Below are 19,429 nucleotides of genomic sequence, written 5' to 3' on the forward strand. Positions count from 1 at the left end.
CTTGAGTAATTTATCCTCATTATGCCTGAGATTTTTAAGGCATTCAAAAGTTTTTTTTTAATTTTTTATTTTTTATAAACATATATTTTTATCTCCAGGGGTACAGGTCTGTGAATCGCCAGGTTTACACACTTCACAGCACTCACCAAAGCACATACCCTCCCCAATGTCCATAACCCCACCCCCCTTCCCCCAACCCCCTGCCCCCCAGCAACCCTCAGTTTGTGAGATTAAGAGTCATTTATGGTTTGTCTCCCTCCCAATCCCATCTTGTTTCATTTATTCTTCTCCTACCCACTTAAGCCCCCATGTTGCATCTCCACTTCCTCATATCACGGAGATCATATGATAGTTGTCTTTCTCCGCTTGACTTATTTCGCTAAGCATGATACGCTCTAGTTCCATCCATGTTGTCGCAAATGGCAAGATTTCATTTCTTTTGATGGCTGCATAGTATTCCATTGTGTATATATACCACATCTTCTTGATCCATTCATCTGTTGATGGACATCTAGGTTCTTTCCATAGTTTGGCTATTGTGGACATTGCTGCTATAAACATTCGGGTGCACGTGCCCCTTCGGATCACTACGTTTGTATCTTTAGGGTAAATACCCAGTAGTGCAATTGCTGGGTCATAGGGCAGTTCTATTTTCAACATTTTGAGGAACCTCCATACTGTTTTCCAGAGTGGTTGCACCTGCTTGCATTCCCACCAACAGTGTAGGAGGGTTCCCCTTTCTCCGCATCCTCGCCAGCATCTGTCATTTCCTGACTTGTTGATTTTAGCCATTCTGACTGGTGTGAGGTGATATCGCATTGTGGTTTTGATTTGTATTTCCCTGATGCCGAGTGATATGGAGTACTTTTTCATATGTCTGTTGGCCATCTGGATGTCTTCTTTGCAGAAATGTCTGTTCATGTCCTCTGCCCGTTTCTTGATTGGATTATTTGTTCTTTGGGTGTTGAGTTTGCTAAGTTCTTTATAGATTTTGGACACTAGTCCTTTATCTGATATGTCGTTTGCAAATATCTTCTCCCATTCTGTCAGTTGTCTTTTGATTTTGTTAACTGTTTCCTTTGCTGTGCAAAAGCTTTTGATCTTGATGAAATCCCAATAGTTCATTTTTGCCCTTGCTTCTTTTGTAAGGCATTCAAAAGTTTTAACAAATTTTCACATTTTTATTGTGTGACTCAACTTTCTACACTTCCTGCTACTTGCAAGAAGGACAATGCTAGGGCACCTGGGTGGCTCAGACAGTTAGGCTCTGCCTTTAGCTCAGGTTATGATCCCAGGGTCCTGGGATCATGTCCCATGGCAGGTTCCCTGCTCAGCGGGGAGTCTGCTTCTCCCTCTCTCTCTGCCTCTGCCCCTCCTCTCTGCTCATGCTCTCTCTCAAATAAATAAATAAAAATCTTTAAATGAAAAAAAAAGAAGGATAATGCTAGATGGCAGTGTTTTTATTCATAGTGGGCACATTACTGTTAGAGTGTGAAGATCAGCCACATGGAGGTACATATATACATATGAATTATGTGTGTGTGTGTGTGTGTGTGTGTGTGTGTAATGCTAGATGGCAGTGTTTTTATTCATAGTGGGAACATTACTGTTAGAGTGTGAAGATCAGCCACATGGAGGTATATATATACATATGAATTGTGTGTGTGTGTGTGTGTGTGTGTGTATAATCTCACTTCATGATCAGTCATTAAGCACGTCATAACAAATAGCAACAATTTTGGAGCAGACCTAGAACACAGAATACAACATTCTTGGATTGTACTACAATTAAAAAGCTACTTAAAATGAATCTACCTGAATTAAATAAATTAATGCTGTTTGGGGAGAAATGAATGGGTCAGTCCTAGAAATGGAGAGTGTTGGGGTCTAGGGCTAAATCTTTCACATACTAGTGTGTGGCCTCAGGAGTAATTTTTTCTCCCCCTATAAATCTGGAAAATTTAGCCATAGCATACATGATAACTAGGGCAACCCACTTAACCTCCTTGAGTCTCAGTGTCATTAGCTTTAAGTTGAAGCAATTGGCCTTGATCAGAGGTTCTCAGTCCTGGTTATACATCAACATCACCCGGGAAACATTAAAAAATAATGATGCCCTGCACTTACCCTCAGACAAATTGAAACCGAATTCCTGGGGAATGTGGCTTCAGCTAGTGTACTCAGAATGCGGTCTATGGACCACCAGCATCAGCACCGCTTGGCCTATTAGTCAGCTTGGGCTGCCACAACAAAATACCATACGCTGGGTGTCTTACACAACAGAAATTTATTTCTCACAGTAGTGGAGGCTAGAAAGTCCAAGATCAATTCCGTCTTGTGGGGGGGGGGGCTCTCTTCCTGTTTTCTCACTGTGTCCTCACATGGCCTCTCCTGGGGCATGCATGTGTAGAAAGAGAAGGATTTTTCTCTTTTCTTCTTCTCATAAGGTCACCAGTCCTAAAGGATGACACCACTTATATAACTTCAAGTATCTTTACCTCCTAAAAGCCTTATCTTTAACAAGTGAATGGCGGTGGGGTTCAGCTCAGTCCACATCCCCTGGGATTTTGAAGTGCTTCAGACCCAAGTCCAGATGTACTGAATTAGATCCTCTGGGAGTAAGGGCCAAGAATCCATGCTGTAACAAATTCTATAGGCGGTTCTTATGCACAAATGTGAGGATGACTGGCCTAGGCCACTTACTATTATGGAGGCTCCCAATGAATCACCTGGAGAATTTTTAAACCTTTGATGCCTGGGGTCCAATTTCAGAGATTTCCACTTGTTACAGGATGCTTATGCTAAGCAAGTTTTAAAGCCCTGCAGGTAAATCCAATCTGAGAAGCACTGGTGTAGAAGATGACTAGGGGTCTTTCGGTCCTAAAACAGTATGGGTTTTAATATAATGACATATACATGCAATATAATATAATCTAGATACTGTACATCAAAAGGAAAGTAATAGGAAAGCTCTATGTTATAGTTGCAGATACAAACACATTTGTTAATCCCTTTTCATTAATCAGGTGATGTAGTGTATTAAATAGCATTTTTTTTAAAGAATTGCTATTTTGAAAGTACTTTTGCTAGATACGTGGTTCTTTTTCCTTCATAAAAATTAAAGATTTATTTGATGGTCAGTGTCTTTCCACTGTATTAGGCTAAATGAGGGTTTGGATAGTAGCCAGATGCTTATGAGATATTTTAAAAGAATCTTACAGGGGCGCCTGGGTGGTTTAGTCAGTTGAGGTCATGATTTCCTGGTCTGGGGATTGAGCCCCACATAAAGTCTCTGTGCTCAGTATGGAGTCGGCTTGTCCCTTTCTTTCTGCCCCTCGCCCTGCTTGTGCTCTCTCTGTCTCAAATAATAAATAAAATCTTTATTTAAAAAAAAAGGAATCTTACAAATTTAGAGTCCAGGGGTAATTCTAAGAGACAAACATTACATGGTTATTTTGTAAATCTCAATAAGGTCATTCAACCATATAAATAAAAGAACTATGGGTATTTATTAGTATTAAAACTTATGTTCTGAATTATGTAATTTCAAAATCTCCTTCAATATTAGGTTATAAATCACGCTAGGATAAAAACTGTAGATGTCACTTTGCTCAAATATGTAAATTATATAAAAATGAAATTTTAAAACATCTCAAATTATCAGAGGTCTGACCAGTGAATTTAATTGTAATACTGTCAGCACAAAAGTTAGCACATAAGAGTAGAAAACACAACCTTTTGATATTTTTTCTTTTTCTCTCCCAGGCACATGAAACAGTTAAAAACTCAACAATTCAAAACTTTGAACTCATCAGACAGGACCAAGTAACTCACGAATCAAAACTAACAATCTCCTTAAGAGTCCTGGGGTTTAATAGGAGAGTTATTAAGAATAGTATTTGAGCAGATGGCTTAATTAGAATTTTGTTCTAATGAGGCCAAGATGGCAACATTTTCAAACATATAAACATGCTAAATGCCCATACTAGTGGTCACAAAGCAATAAGAGAATTAACATCAGATTGGTATATCTACTCAAAAATCCATATTCTGGGATACCAGTGTGGCTCAGTTGGTTAAGTGCCTTTGGCTCAGGTCGTGATCCTGGGGTCCTAGGATGGGGTACCCCATAGGGCTCCCTGCTCAGTGGGGAGCCTGCTTCTCCTTCTGCCTGCTCTGCCTGCTGCTCCCCCTGGTTGTACTCTCTCTCTGACAAATAAATAAAATCTTAAAAAAAAAACAAAACCATACTCTGTTGGAAGGGGGCTAATTGTGTTACCTTCATTTACGAGTTCTTCAAAAACGAGCTTTCATAGATTTTCTGCATCTTTCAATAAATAAATACTACCAGGGAAATTATAAATGAAATGCTAGAGTACATGCCAAGGTGTGACTTTCAGGACGTCTGGGTGGCTCAGTTGGTTAAACAACTGACTTCTGCTCAGGTCAATATCCCAGAGTCCTAAGACAGAGTCCTGCATGAGGCTCCTTGCTCAGTGTGGAGCCTGCTTCTGGCTTCCTTTTGCCCCTCCCCCCTGCCCGTGCTCTCTCTCTTTCCCTCTCTCTGACAAAAAAATAAAATCTTTAAAAAAAAAAAAAAAAGATGTGACTTTCTTTCCATATGTGGATATAGGATACTATTCATTCTCCATAAGCAAGTTTATAAGTAAAACATAATGTGGTGGGGAATTGTTTGAAAATGATGTTGCCCTATGAATTTTGCTTTTATTGGATCCCACTAAGAATGACCATGGCCTAGCAATTTAACCTAAAAGATTTTGCTTCACAAGTCAATGATATCATTTTATGAGGAAAGCAAGCTATACCAACACTTAGAACCACAAATGAGTGGAGATTAACAAATGCTTGAGGAAAGGGAAAAGAAATATTATGGAATTCTGATTTGTAATAATACTGCAAAACTCCCAGCTGTTGCCACTTAACCACATCACCTGTTATATATACTGTATTGAAATGAAAGATCTGTATTACAGTTTCTATTTTGAGATTGAAAGAATAGTACTGAATTTGCATGCCCCTCACCAATCAGATGTCATTCTTTGAAAGCTAAGAAGCTTCTGAACTCTTCCAATATGAAAATAGTATTTACTACATATAGGAAACAAGACATATGACTACAGTAGTTGACCTAAAATTATAAATAGGAAGAAAGATATATTTAATTTAAATTTGATCAGTATGGTTGACAATGACTACTAAAATTCATTAGTAATGATAACAGTGGTTATTTCAAATTAACATTTTACTACTAAGAAGCTGGACAAAATATACTATTCACTTTCAGTTAGGAAGTTGCTGAAGCATTCTAAACATAAAATTTTGTTTTTGTCGCAAGAAGCATTGTCAGTTGGAAATAGAACTATCTGTATTTTCTTAGTTCAGAAATATATAAGCAAGTCCTATTTGGCAGTTTTACCAGAAACTGAAGCAGAATATGTCCATGTCTTTCTTTCCCTGATAAGCAGAATTGGTGTGATGAAGGATAAATCAGAAAATGTAAATTATTTTTGGCCTCAATCTTTGTATGTGACTTCTGATGCTTTGACACTGAGATAGCAAACGGTGGCTTCATTACTCTGGATCAACAATTTAAAAAGTGCCACATTCTATATCCTGAGTGAAGCGTCCACTTCAGACTAAAGACTTAAATGGGTAACTGAAGCAGAATTATGTTCTGCTTTTATATATCATTATAAAGTTTTTACTTTAAATTACCATTACTGGTTTAGTAGTCCTACTGCTCAGAAGTAGAAACAAATCTCATTGGCTATGGACCTTTCAAGTACATGCTTGAGGCATGACACATGAAAGACCATGTCTGAACAGGTGTCCAAACTTTTCTACAACCTCTTTCATTTAATGCACCACTGATAGTCTGGTCCCATCAAGGCAAGCCCTTCCAGCAGCTGGCATTCCGTCTGCCTCTTCTGCTGAATGGCTTCAGTGAGGAGGAACGTCAGCCAGGTCTGGCCCAGAGAGCTTGGAGCCATCCAAGCCAAGGCCTCTGATAATTTATGAAGATGTCCATAAGACTTAGTATCAGCCCTCTCCCCATTTTTTATGTCTCTCCCCACAGTTTTAAAAGGCAAAAAACTAACATGGGAGTTGTGAGAAGAAGTTGTGAAAGAAGGATGCTGTCACATCTGCAAACTTAGAGGAAGTGTTCCCTATTCAGTCTACCAAGAAATCTTAAGAATAGTTACAAAGTCTAATAGTCGGTTTCTGACTGTTACCCTGAGGCAGATTTTCTTCAAACTTTTTTTTTTTTTAAAGATTTTATTTAGTTATTTGACAGGCAGAAATCACAAGTAGGCAGAGAGGCAGGCAGAGAGAGGAGAGGAAGCCGGCTCCCCGCGGAGCAGAGAGCCCGATGTGGAGCTCGATCCTGGAACACTGAGATCATGACCTGAGCCAAAGGCAGAGGCTTTAACCCACTGAGCCACCCAGGCGCCCCTCTTCAAACTTTTTTAAAGCTAAAATTAGTATGGGTATATAGCTGACAGACAAGAGATATTCAATAGGTGAGAAAGATATAGAAATAGATACATATAAGACAGTTTCAGAAACTGATATTACATTTTCCATTTTAGTCTGTCTTTCATTTAGAGATTTTATTTATTTATTTGACAGAGATCACAAGTAGGCAGAGAGGCAGGCAGGGCTGAGCAGAGAGCCTGATGCAGGGCTCAATTGCAGGACCTGGAGATCATGACCTGAGCTGAAGGCAGAGGCTGAACCCACTGAGCCACCCAGGAGCCCCATCTGTCTTTCATTTAAAAAGAGTAAATCTAAGGAATCCAGAAGGATATACATGAAAAGGATATACATGAAAACGCAAAGACATTAGTCAGGTATTTCTCTGTGTCTTCACTGACTTTGACACACATAAATGGATTTTCATACATTTTGGACACGCAGATACATGGATCTCAACAGACTTGGAATCATCCAGGGAAGTAGGTTCCTGGAATGCACCATTTAGAGCAGCAAATATTCCTGTGGAGGTGGGGAGAGGATTCTAGAAATATTTTGGATGCTACCAATAACATTATTTTTTTTAAATTCTCAAATGGTTTGGGGCACCTGGGTGGCTCAGGCTGTTGAGGGTCCAACTCTTGATTTCCTCTCAGGCCATGATCTCGAGGTCCTGAGACTGAGCTTTGCATTGGCTCAAGCTCAGCGCTGAGTCTGCTTGGGATTCTCTCTTGCTTCCTCTCCCTCAGCCCTTCCCCCTGCTCACCCACACTAAATAAATAAATGAATGAATAAATAAATAAAATCTTTAAAATTCTCAAATAGTTTATTAAAGGATAAGAGAGAAAATATTTTTGGTTTTGGTTTAAAAAAGTTTTATATAAACAAGTCTCTGCTGATGCCATGTTAAAAAAATAAATAACTTGTTTTTATGGTTAAAGGGCAAGAACTAGGGAGTGGCTCTCTACCCATCAGCACTTGATCCTTCTAAAGAGTGAGCTAGTACTTGAAAAGGGAAGAGAAACAACACTGTTTGGTAGATGCCAGAGAAAATCAGGATGTGTAGACATTTGGGGTGGGGGGAACATGATTAAGGAATTTCTAAGGTTCACACTTCTTAATTAGCTAGACAGTTTTTGTTTGTTTGTTAGTTTTTTTGAGCCATGCTTTGGAAAAATACCAAGACCTCACAAAAACCACAGCTCTGTGCAGAGTCAAAGCTAGTAATGAATGTGAGATGGTGAAAAGGGGAGACAGCAGCTTAGGCTCAAAGATGGTTTTTAGTAATGAATTTTGGAAGCACCAGCTATGCAGACAGGAGCCCGTGAGCAGAAACTGCAGTAGGGGCAGGAGGTGGTGAAACTTGCTATGCCCCAGACTTGCAGGACCCCTGAAACACTCAGTAGAGCTACTGCAGCTAAACACAGGCAGCATGGGTGAGAGACCCTAGCACGGGATGGGGATCCAAGTATATGTGATTCAGAGACATCCTGGCTCTCCCATCAATTCTGGTGACCTAAATAAGTCACTTCACCCACCTGGGTGCCAGTAGCCTCATTTATGAAATGAAAGGGTTGTATCATCTACAATATTCTTTGAACTTTAGAATTTTATGACTCAAAAGTCATAAAGTTCCCTGACTCATGGGACAAATATCTTCCAGATCAGAACTGTCCAGCAGAAATACAATGCAAGCTGCATATGTAATTTTAAATGTTTGATAGCTACATTAAAGTAAGTAAAAGGGGGCGCACCTGGCTGGCTCAGTCAGTAGAGCATGTGACTCTTTTTTTTTTTTTTTTTTTTTAAAGAATTTATTTATTTGTTTAACAGAGACACAGCCAGGAGGACCCTGGGATCTTGACCCAAGCTGAAGGCAGACGCCTAACCACCCAGGTGCCCTGAGCATGTGACTCTTGATCTCAGGGTTGTAAGTTTGAGCCCCACACTGGGTAGAGATTACTTAAAATAAAATCTTAAAATATATATATATATATATCACAGCACTTTCATCATGTCATTGTCTATATACAATAAATAAATATGTACAAGGAAACAGGTAAAATCAGGTTTTATAAAATTTCTGCATGACCCAATATGTTTCAAATATTGTATGTCAACATGTCTTTGAAATCTCAAATAGCTACTCACAATTGAAATGCTCAGTGGCCATACACGGCTAGTGGCTACCACCTACCAAACTGGACAACATTGCTCCAGACAGTAGGGCAAAGTTCGTAAGTTAAGAGAAGGAGCTACATTTCTCTTTGATGCTCTGGGCCATGGTTCCAAAGTCTGGCTATTCACCAAAATTACTGGAGGAACTATATTTGTATTTATATTTGTATTTAAATTTATATTTATATTTATATTATTTTTATTTCTGAACTCTCCCCATTCCTCAGGAATGGGTCATATCTTAGAAAAGTCTCACCAGATAAATCTGATGTGCAGCCAGTTCATACCAATCTGCAGGCACGTGTTTGAAAATCTCTTTACTGACCGAATTAAGCCTTCATGCTGCTCAGAGATGGGTGAAATAAAGGAAGCAGTGGTCATGTGGTTAGTCTCCCCGCCAGAGACTCTGCTGATAGTTATCAAAGGACTAGCTGCTGTCTACTCAGTGGGCTGGAAGATTTCAACACTAATCCTGATAGCATAGGGTGATTTCAGTTATTGAAGACTATATTTAACTTTTCCAGGTTAAAAGGTATTAAAGAACAATGAGCTGATGTTCCAAAACAAAGAAGACCAGATTCCACTCTGCCAGGACACGTCCAGCTGGCGGCTCGAAGGAGCTGCATCTATTTCTGATCGGTTTAACATTTCTGTGTATACTAGCTGCCCTCAGTCTAGGACAGATTCTCACCTTCAGACGTCCTTAGTTGAGTGGTAACAGAGCAGTTGAGAAAACTTTTCAGGGTGAAGAGTCCCATAATACTTTCATTTCACTGACAAGAAAAAAATGGGTTAATGTATTAGAAGTCTCCCTTCTAGACTTCCATAATCATTTAAGTAAGCATGGACAAAGGAGGCTACTAGGGAATTTTCAAAAAACAGATATGTTGAAATTAGGTTGACTGGGCTCTAGCCAATGTTCTCCCAAAGGGAAAAGAAAGGAGTCTTAAATGTAGATGAGGGTATTTGTGGCTTCACTGGAGTAGAAGGCTGAAAAGTATGAGCCACAAAACAACAGATGAGCCCAAAATGGTGACATAAGAGAACGCGGCCTCCTGCCCCCTACAACACAGATCAACAATCACACAGCTATTCGCAAACAAAAGGAGCTCTAGGAAATCTCTGGCATCCACTTAAGAAACTTTAACTACACAGTGGAAGAAAACACCTGAAATCTCACAAGAAGGGAGTGAAGACAGCTTCATTTTCCAGGATTATCCCACCTCCAGCCAGCACCGTGCTAGCCAAGAGGGCACTTCACAGGTAGAAAGAGTTCCCTTTGTCAGAAAAAGCATAGTGGGGTGAGCAATCAGCTTACCCAGCCTTTGGGGGCACCAGTCATTGGTCCTCCTTTGGTTCCACCCTCAGCAGACCAGCACAGCAGAGATCGACAGACACAGCTAGGAATGCAGGCGCTACCAGTACTAGTCATGCAGCAGGAGCAATTGCAGTTCACCGGGGCCTGGTGTGCAGACTAATCCAGCATTTTGCTACTCAAGAAATTAATGGTTAGCACAGATGCAACAGAAACCCTGCGGATATCACCAGATTTCATCCCACAGGTATTCTCATTTGGAGATGCCAACCACGTGAGTCTGTCTGCTCAACCCCCCACCCCCCACTCCCCGCACTTCAGGCCCCCATCAGAGACTGGAACTACATCTGGGCCCAATCAGCCCAGGCCTCTGCAGCTGCAAGAGCGCAAGACACCAGCACAAACCCCCACAGTTGACCCCCACTGCTGTGTGCACACTCAGTTAGCCACTCTGTGTACGTGCACCCAATGGCCTGCCAACTGTCCCTAACCTCAGCTACCATGTGCATACCCAGGGAGAGATTGTGGAGCCACAGGGGCAGGGTCTCCCCACCTGCTTGTGGGCCCAGATCAGGCCCTTCCTTTGCTCTAGCCTGCACCACTGTGCTTACTTGCCGTCAGTCCCTACAGCTATACACCAGTATGCCCCTGCAGGCACAAGCCTGGGGGCAACTGTGCAGCCAAGGAAGAACATGCCAACTGCCAGGGCCCCTGCGGATGCCCCAATCTATGTTGCCTGTCTCCCCTCACCACCCCCCACAACTATATGTAGTACAATAAGCTCTTGCCATTACATAGGCACCTGCAGCTGGCCCCAGTAGAAGAGTCTGTGCACATCACCAGCTCCAACCACCACTGTTGTCTTCCCTGCTCCCTAGCCACTGGACCTGAAGACCACCAAGAACCTCAACAGCCCTTGCAGCTACTATGGACCCCCACTGTGTGCACCAAGTACCACACAGTTGTCAATGCTATTCACCCCAGTAGCCTGAGCAAGAGAGATAGTAGGTCCTTCCCATCCCCAACCTGGTGCTGCCACATGCCTTCAAAGTCGGTGCTCAGTGCCACCAGACCTGGGGGCTAGTGTGCTCTAGTGTGCCCCACCCATAGGTGAAAGTCTTTCCTTAATCAAGTCAGTCCATAAAATCTGGAAGAGGTGATTTTTTTCCAGATACACAGATACCTACACAAGGCCACAGAGATCACAAAGAATTAGAGAAATGTGACTCTACCAAAGGAATACAGTAAAACCCTTAGTAGCTGGTTCTAAAGAATTTCCCAACAAAGAATTTAAAATCATTGTCCTATGGATGCTCAGAGAGCTACAAGAGAACACCAATAGAAAATTTAACAATATCAGTACAAGAACAAGAGTCCAAACAAAAACAAATGAGTTCAAAAACAGATACAGAAAACATCATTTTTTTAAAAAAAGATTTTATTTATTTATCTGACAGAGAGAGACAGCAAGAGAGAGAACACAAACGGGGAGTGGGAGCAGGAGAAGCAGGAAGGCTCCCTGCCGAGCAGGGAGCCCGACGACGTGGGGCTTGATCGCAGGATGCTGGGACCATGACCCAAGCTGAAGGCAGACACCCAGTGACTGAGCCACCAGGTGATATTTAAAAAAAAAAAAACCAAACTTTGGAGTTGAAGAATACATGACTGAGCTAAAGAACTGAATAGAAAGCTTCAATAGCAGAGTTAACCGGGAAGAATCAATGATCTAGAAAACACAGGTGCCTGGGTGGCTCAGTGGGTTAAAGCCTCTGCCTTTGGCTCAGGTCATGATCCCATGGTCCTGGAATCAAGCCCCGCATTGGCATCTCTGCTCAGCAGAGAGCCTGCTTCCCTTCCTCTCTCTCTGCCTGCCTCTCTGGCTTCTTGTGATCTCTGTCAAATAAATAAATAAAATCTTTTTAAAAATGATCTAGAAAACAGATCAATCAAATGATTTAATCAGAGAATAAAAAGAAAAAAAAAGGAATGAAGAATACCTATGGGCCTTATAGAACACAATTCCAAGAAACAATGTTTGGGTTACTGGAGTCCCAGAAGAAGAGAGGAAGCAAGGAGTAGAAAGCTTATTTAAAGATAATGGCTGGGAACATCCCAAACCTGGGGAAAGAATTGCCCATCCAAGTTCATGAAGCTAATAGGTCACCCCAAAAACTTAAATCCAAAATAATCTTCTCCAAGGCAATTACAACAAAACTGTCCAGGGGTGCATGGGTGGCTCTCAGTTAAATGTCTAACTCTTATCTCAGCTCAGGTCTTCATCTCAGGGTCATGAGCTCCAGCCCTGTGTTGGGCTCCATGCTGGCAATGGAGCTTACTTTAAAAAAGGAAAATAAATAAAATAAATAGATAAAACATAAAAATATTAAAAGACATAGAGAGTCTGGACAGGTAAAACAAAACAAAACAAGATCCAGTTATTTGCTGCCTACAACAGACTCACTTCAGCTTTAAGAATATGTTGGTTCAAAGTGAAGGCATAGAGATAGTTCATGCAAATGGAAACAAAGCAAAGCAGGGGTAGCTCAGCTATACTTATGCAAGACAGAAAAGACTTTAAGCCAAAAGTAGTAACAAGAGACAAAGAAGATCATTATATAATGTTATATAATGAAAAAGGGGTTAATTCACCAAGTAGACATAACAATCACAAATATATATGCACCCAACATTGAAGCACTTACATATATTAAGCAAATACCAACAGATCTGAAAGGAGAAGTAGATAATAATTCAGTAATGATAGGGGACTTCAATACCCCACTTTCAACAATAGATAAATTAGAGATGGAAAATCAACAAGGAAACATTAGAACAGAACCATATTTCTGAGGAAATGGACCTAATAGGCATATACAGAACATTCTATCCAGTAGCATCAGAACACACATTCTTCTGAGTGCACATATGAGTTTCTCCGGGATAGATTATATGAAAGGTCACAAAAAGTCTTAGTAAATTTCAGAAATCTGAAGTCATGCCAAGTATCTTCTAATCACAATGGTTTTGAAATGAAAAACAGGAGAAAAGTTGGAAAATTCAAAAATTTGTGGAAATTCAATAACATACTCCTGAACAACCAATGGGACAAAGAAGGTATCAAAAGAGAAAAAAAAATCTTAAAACAAACAAAAGTGAAAATACAACATATCAAAACCTATGGGATCATGCAAAAGTAGTTTTAACCTGCATTAAGAAAAAAGAAAGATCTCAAATAACAAGAAAACTTTAAACTAAGCCCAAATTAGTAGGAGGAAATTCTAAAATAAGCCCATATCTAAGTCCTTTTATGTCACAATGGCAGGTGTCCTTTGGCTACAGATAGATCTATAGTCATGTAACAGCTGTACACTTATTTGCTCTACTGTGTTAGGCAAATAGCCTCTATTTGCTTAGCCTCTCCAAATCTCATCTTTCCTGGGCATATTAATGCCCACCTATAGAATTAAACATCAGAATGTAAAGTTTTTGTCAATGCCAGACAGAGTAAATGCTCAAAGGAAGCTATTACTGCTAATGGAACAAAGTCTATTTAAAAACCTTAATGATAAACAATTATAAGATTTTCTGGAAATTAAGAAGTCCTTCATGAAGGACTTCCCAGTTACTTCATGAAGTTACTTCCCAGTAACTATCCACGATATAAACAGATTTATTTGGAATACTACAAAGGAAAATATCCCAAATTTTCCACCCAATATTACCTAACACTCACATACTCACACACAAATATGCACAGTGTTGCCCCACCACCACCCTTAGTAATCTTTTAATTTCTCCAGAGGAAAAAAGTAGGACATAAAGTTCCTTCTGTTAAACCACAAATTAGAGGTCATCATCAGTTCATTTGGGAAAATATCCATCAGTGTTTATACAAACTCAGATTCACGTACATATAGATTTCCACATACACACAAACACATTTACTCATATGTGTATTTGAACTATAAATTAGTAAAGACCTTGATTTTAGTACTTAGCTAACATAAACAAATGAGGAGGTAGGAAGCCCGAGAACTTACGATGACCACAAGACTCATGCTTCTGGCTTCCACTTAACTGTCCCTGATGCGGTTGTCTGACAAACACATTCCACATTTCCACAAATCATTCTGAAAAAGAAAGAAAAAGAAGAGTAGACCGATAGGACAGGGTAGGGGGGAGAAGTAGGAGGAGGAGGTTGGAGCAGGAGGAAGAGAGGCAGGATAGTGAGGAAGGAAGTGGGAAGGAGAAAAGGAAAGAAAGGAGGGGAAGGAAGAGTCCATGTGTGAGGCACGCATGTGGGTTGGCTTGGCAAACCAGGTCAGTTTTGGGAAGCCAATTTTTTGCCCACCCAAAGCTTGCCCAGACTTGCCCTAAGGCTATGTTGCAAAACAGGTACTAATTTCTTTGCCAGGCATATTATTGGAATGAGTGGAGTTCCAGACCTGACTAATGTTTTCTTCTTGGCCCTCTTACTTCTTTAGCACAACATCTGAGTCTGTGGTGGTTTGATGTGTGCTCCTCAAAGCATCCCAAAGTGCCTGCTTTCTATTTCTCAATTCTTTGGTGTTTACTAACCAGTTCAAGAGCTATGGACCTCTGTTCCACCTAATGCTAACCCTATGGATGTTAAGTCTTTTTTTTTTTTTAATATATTTTTAAAATATTTTATTTATTTATTTGTCAGAGAGACAGAGAGAGTACAAGTAGGGGAGCGGCAGGCAGAGGGGATAAGCAGGCTCCCCGCTGAGCAAAAAGCCCAGTGCAGAACTCGATCTCAGGACCCTGGGATCATGACCTGAGCTGAAGGCAGATGCTTAACTGACTGAGCCACCCAGGCATCCCAGATGTTAAGTCTTTTGCCTTTAAGAACAACCATCCCAATGAAAATCTATCTTCATCATGTATAAAAAACTGCATAAAAAACACCCAAAAATTGCTCTAGCTTTTTTCCATCCTTGGAAGCCAATTATATGTATACATGCACTGTACAGGTTTAGTGAAAATACATGTTCAGCACATAACTCCTCTTTGAGAAAACCAGCAAAGCAGTGAGGACCTGCCTGATATTTAGAGAACAATATATTTTTTTTCTTTAAGGAATAGTTTTAAATATCATAATGACCAACTGAATAGAACACAATATCTCACTGGATTTTTTGCACCCTCAAAGAATAAACAATTGTGTCAGGGGTTTGTCCCTGAGAAAATTTAAATGGAAGTTCAACATGTGATTTTCAGATTGGCTCATCCAGGTTCTCTGGCATAATTTTTTTTGTTTGTTTTAAAGATTTTATTTATTTATTTGACAGACAGAGATCACAAGTAGGCAGAGAGGCAGTCAGAGAGAGAGGGGGAAGCAGGCTTCCTGCTGAGCAGAGAGCCCGATGAGGGGCTCGATCCCAGGACCCTGAGATCATGACCCGAGCTGAAGGCAGAGGCTTAACCCACTGAGGCACCCAGGCACCCCACTGGCATAATTTTTTTGATATGAAAAGGAGAGATGTAAGTATCTTTCTCTGAATAATGAGGTTTGGCTTTTTTTTTTTTTTTAAGGATTTTATTTATTTGAGAGAGAGAACACAAGCAGGCAGAGGGGCTGAGGGAGAGGGAGAAGCAGACTCCCTACTGAGCAGGGAGCCCAACTCAGGGCTTGATTCCAGGACCCTGAAACCACAACCCAAGTCAAAAGCAGACACCCCAACAACTGAGCCTCCCAGACACTCCTGAAGAAGGAGTTCTAATGTGAGTGTGTGACTTTAAATAAAGTTTATTGCCACAGGAGTTAGTCAAAGATTTCTATTCTGTGAGGAAGTAAGTAGAATAATGTAGAATGATAGTACATTGGCTTTCTATATCATTCCTCAACCGTATCCCCTTGAACAGTTTTTATTAAGGTGTTTGAAATGGCCTGATCACTTTCAATTTTCTTATTACCCTATTTCTTTATGACGTACAAATCACTCTGAAATAGAGGGAAAAAGTATAAAATTTGAACGTAAAGTATAAAACCTCTTTCTAAAATGTATAAAGTTAGATAAAATTGACAAAACCAATCATTTTAACACTCTGAAAATCGACCAAAGGCATACAACAATCTGAGAAGTGTTGAGGCTTGAAAAACTGTTGAATTTTGAGTAAGAATAAAGAGACTGTGGCCTTCTGGCCTGCAGCCGCTCTCCACCCCTGTTGCCTCTTTAGTAAGGACAGATATTTGGTAGAGGTAGGGTGGGCTAGGAAAACTGGCAGCTTCTCTGCATGGTAAGCGTGAGCTCACTCAGTTTGGAGTGGTAGGAGACAACCACTCCCAACATTTTTAGTTGAAGTAATGAGTTCTTAGGTGGGTGAACAGAGAGAGCCAACAGCTCTACCAGTCCGAGGCTGTGGTCATGGTGGAGGCATATTCCTGTCTGTGCATATGTGGAGATGAGAGGGAGCCAAAGCTAGTCACCCATTCCAGGCCAACCCTGGAGCTATGTGCATGCATAGAGGAAATAGAAAAGGCCCACTGGAAAGTAAAAGGTGAAGATGGAAAAAAAAGAAAGAAAATAGATAAATAAAAAAAAAATTTTTTTTAAAGGTGAAGATGAAACACACTTAAAAATATCCTGAACTTTCAATGAGCTCCCCTGTTCACACAGAGATTCACTGGCAGAGGACAGAGACTTTACTGGCTCAATGTGTTGAGCACAACCTATCAAATCACCAAGTCATGCAGACACAGGGAAACAAAATAAAAATAACCATGTATGTGTGTATGTTGTGTGTAGATATAATAGATATACATGTATGTGTGTGTATATATATAGATATAGATATACATATACATATACATGTATATATGTATATTAATAAAAGTCTGCTTAGTTAAAAACTAGAGATAAACATACATATGACATATATAATATATAGATACATATAGATCTATATGTATATCTAGAGACATCTGCACATGCAAGTGGCAGGGGAGAAAAACTTCACAATTATAGTTCAGGCAAGTTACCAAAGTAACAAACAAGAATCAACAGCAACAATAACCTTCAAAAGTAAAAATGAATGAATGAATGAATGAATAAATAAATCTAGACTCATTACAATATGTTATCTAGTACGTCTAATCAGTTTTCAACTAAATAATTATAGGTAGGCAAAGAAACAAGAATGTGTGACCCATATTCAGAAAACAAAGCAGTCAATATAAATAGTCTCTGATTTAAAAAAAAAAAAAAGAAGTCTCTGGTTGTCCCTAAATCCCGAAAGTTGGATTTTGTAGACAAAAATTACAAAGCACTTATTTAAAAATTGGCTATTTAGTTCAAAAAACTAAAGTAAGCCACGTTTTCTTTTTTAAAGATTTTATTTATTTACTTGTCAGAGAGAGAGAGAGAGAGAATGAGCACAAGGAGGGGGAGCAGCAGGCAGAGGGAGAAGCAGGCTCCCTACTGAGCAAGGAACCAGATGTGTACTCCATCCCAGGACCCCAGGATCACAACCTAAGCAGAAGGCAGATGCTCAACCCACTGAGCCACCCAGGTGTCCCAAAAGTAAACCATGTTTTAAGAATTAAAGAAAAGTATTACAGCAATGAATCAAGAAACAGAAATTCTCTGGGCGCCTGGGTGGCTCAGTGGGTTAAAGCCTCTGCCTTCGGCTCAGGTCATGATCCCAGGGTCCTGGGATTGAGCCCTGCATCAGGCTATCCCCTTAGCAGGGAGCCTGCTTCCTCCTCTCTCTCTGCCTGCCTCTCTCCCTACTTGTGATCTCTGTCTGTCAAATAAATAAATAAAATCTTAAAAAATAAAACAAACAGAAATTCTGAGTAAGGTGGTAGAAATTAGAAAAAGGAAACAAATGCATATTCTGGATTTAAAATGAAAAATTCACTAGAAGGGCTCAAAATCAGATTCAAAATAACAGAACTAAAAATCAGGACCTTGACAAATCAATAGAAATGATTCAAGCTGAAGAAAAGAGACCAGTAAAACAACATTGAATGTACCAATATCAATTTAATGGGAGTTACCCAAAAAAAGAATAAGGAGGCAGAAAAAATATATGAAAAAATAGTGACTGGAAACATGCCCAATTTGATTAAAAACATTAATCGGCTTATCCAAGAGATTCAATGAATCCCACATAATAAACATGCATGAAACTCTCCTTCCTGCCTTTCTGTGATTGTGTACTCTCCTTTGTGCGCTCACACTTCCCTGACTGGTCCTTCCTTGTATACTTTTCTTTCTCAATCCCTTTTTTCCAGTGAGTATTTTTTCCCCTGGTGAGTATGTTTTAAAGTCCCATGGAACTCTATACCACATACTCTCACGTAAAAATTCCATCCATTTCCACAGACTATCAGTAAAAAGACTTTCAAGTCTTATAACTAGGCTGTCTGGTTAAATACCTCCTCTTGGATATTTCACTAGCCCACTAACTGCAGAAGAGCAATTCTTCTTTTCCACATTTCTGTAATAGCATTAGCACTAAGAGTAGGAAACAGGGAAATAGGCAACCTGAAACCTCAGTTGCCTTTGACTTTCCTTCTACTCTAACTTTACTTGGTTGCTGAGTCCTGCTAATTCCACTGACAATTTTCTTCTTACTATTCATTTCCACTACTACTTTCCCAGTCCAGGATTTCATTACTTTCTCACCCAGATCGATCTTAGAGCAATAACTTGTTGTCATGACCTTGTCCTCTTCTCTCTTTAATCCATCCAAAGCATAGTATTCAGATTAATATTCTTAAAGTTTAGCTCTGATCATTAGTGACCCTGTTAAAACAATAACAAAATGATAGTTTCCCATGCCTCAAAAAATAAAATCTGAGTTTGTTAGCAGAACATTGCTTTTTAAACTGTATTTAGCACTTCCCTTCACCAACCTAAAATTCCAGTCATGAAAAAAATTTGGAGACTTTCAACTGAAATAAGTTTCAAAAAGAAGAAAGAAAAGGGAAAAAATGGGGGGAAAAAAGATAATTACTTGTGGGCGGGTACATGTTCCCTGACAACTTGTAAATGTTCTAGGATTTAAGATTATGTAAGTTCTTGGAAGTGTAAAGTGGCCACATCAGCTACGGGAGATGAAAAATTCAGGACACGTGGCCACGGAATATGGTAAGCAGATGGACAGCACTGGGGTGGAGGAGATCCCGCTCTGGACTTTTTCAGCCAGTTAAAGACAAGAAGACAAACTAATTTATCTACTGAGAAAAAAACATGTTACTAGTAAATGGATACAGATGAATAGAGAGTCTAGCACAGGGTACATGAGAAAAATAAAACAAAGATTATAGCAAACATTTCTGAAATACTATTTTGTTATCTGGAACCACAGATGAACTTGTAGTTCCAGATGGACCTGAGCAAGGATGTCTGGGCAAGCCCTCAGAAGTCCAGAGACGCTTGAAAATGGGAAGCTGGAGAATCTTGAACTGGC

The 19,429-nt window shown here is 39.9% G+C and overlaps 1 long non-coding RNA gene across 1 annotated transcript in view; it reads right to left on the reverse strand.

Annotated features, from left to right (window-relative positions):
* Positions 1-1,631: 1,631 nt before the first annotated feature.
* The window catches only part of LOC131833473 (uncharacterized), a 61,627-nt gene continuing 43,829 nt past the window's right edge, over positions 1,632-19,429 (reverse strand). The window contains exons 4-7 of the long non-coding RNA XR_009354481.1: positions 14,029-14,118; positions 9,992-10,163; positions 9,365-9,446; positions 1,632-2,880 (exon numbers count right to left, since the gene is read on the reverse strand). This is a non-coding gene — a long non-coding RNA (uncharacterized LOC131833473). The remainder of the gene's footprint in view (positions 2,881-9,364; positions 9,447-9,991; positions 10,164-14,028; positions 14,119-19,429) is intronic.

Source organism: Mustela lutreola, chromosome 6 (genome assembly GCF_030435805.1).
Source record: "Mustela lutreola isolate mMusLut2 chromosome 6, mMusLut2.pri, whole genome shotgun sequence".
Taxonomy (NCBI): Eukaryota; Metazoa; Chordata; class Mammalia; order Carnivora; family Mustelidae; genus Mustela; species Mustela lutreola.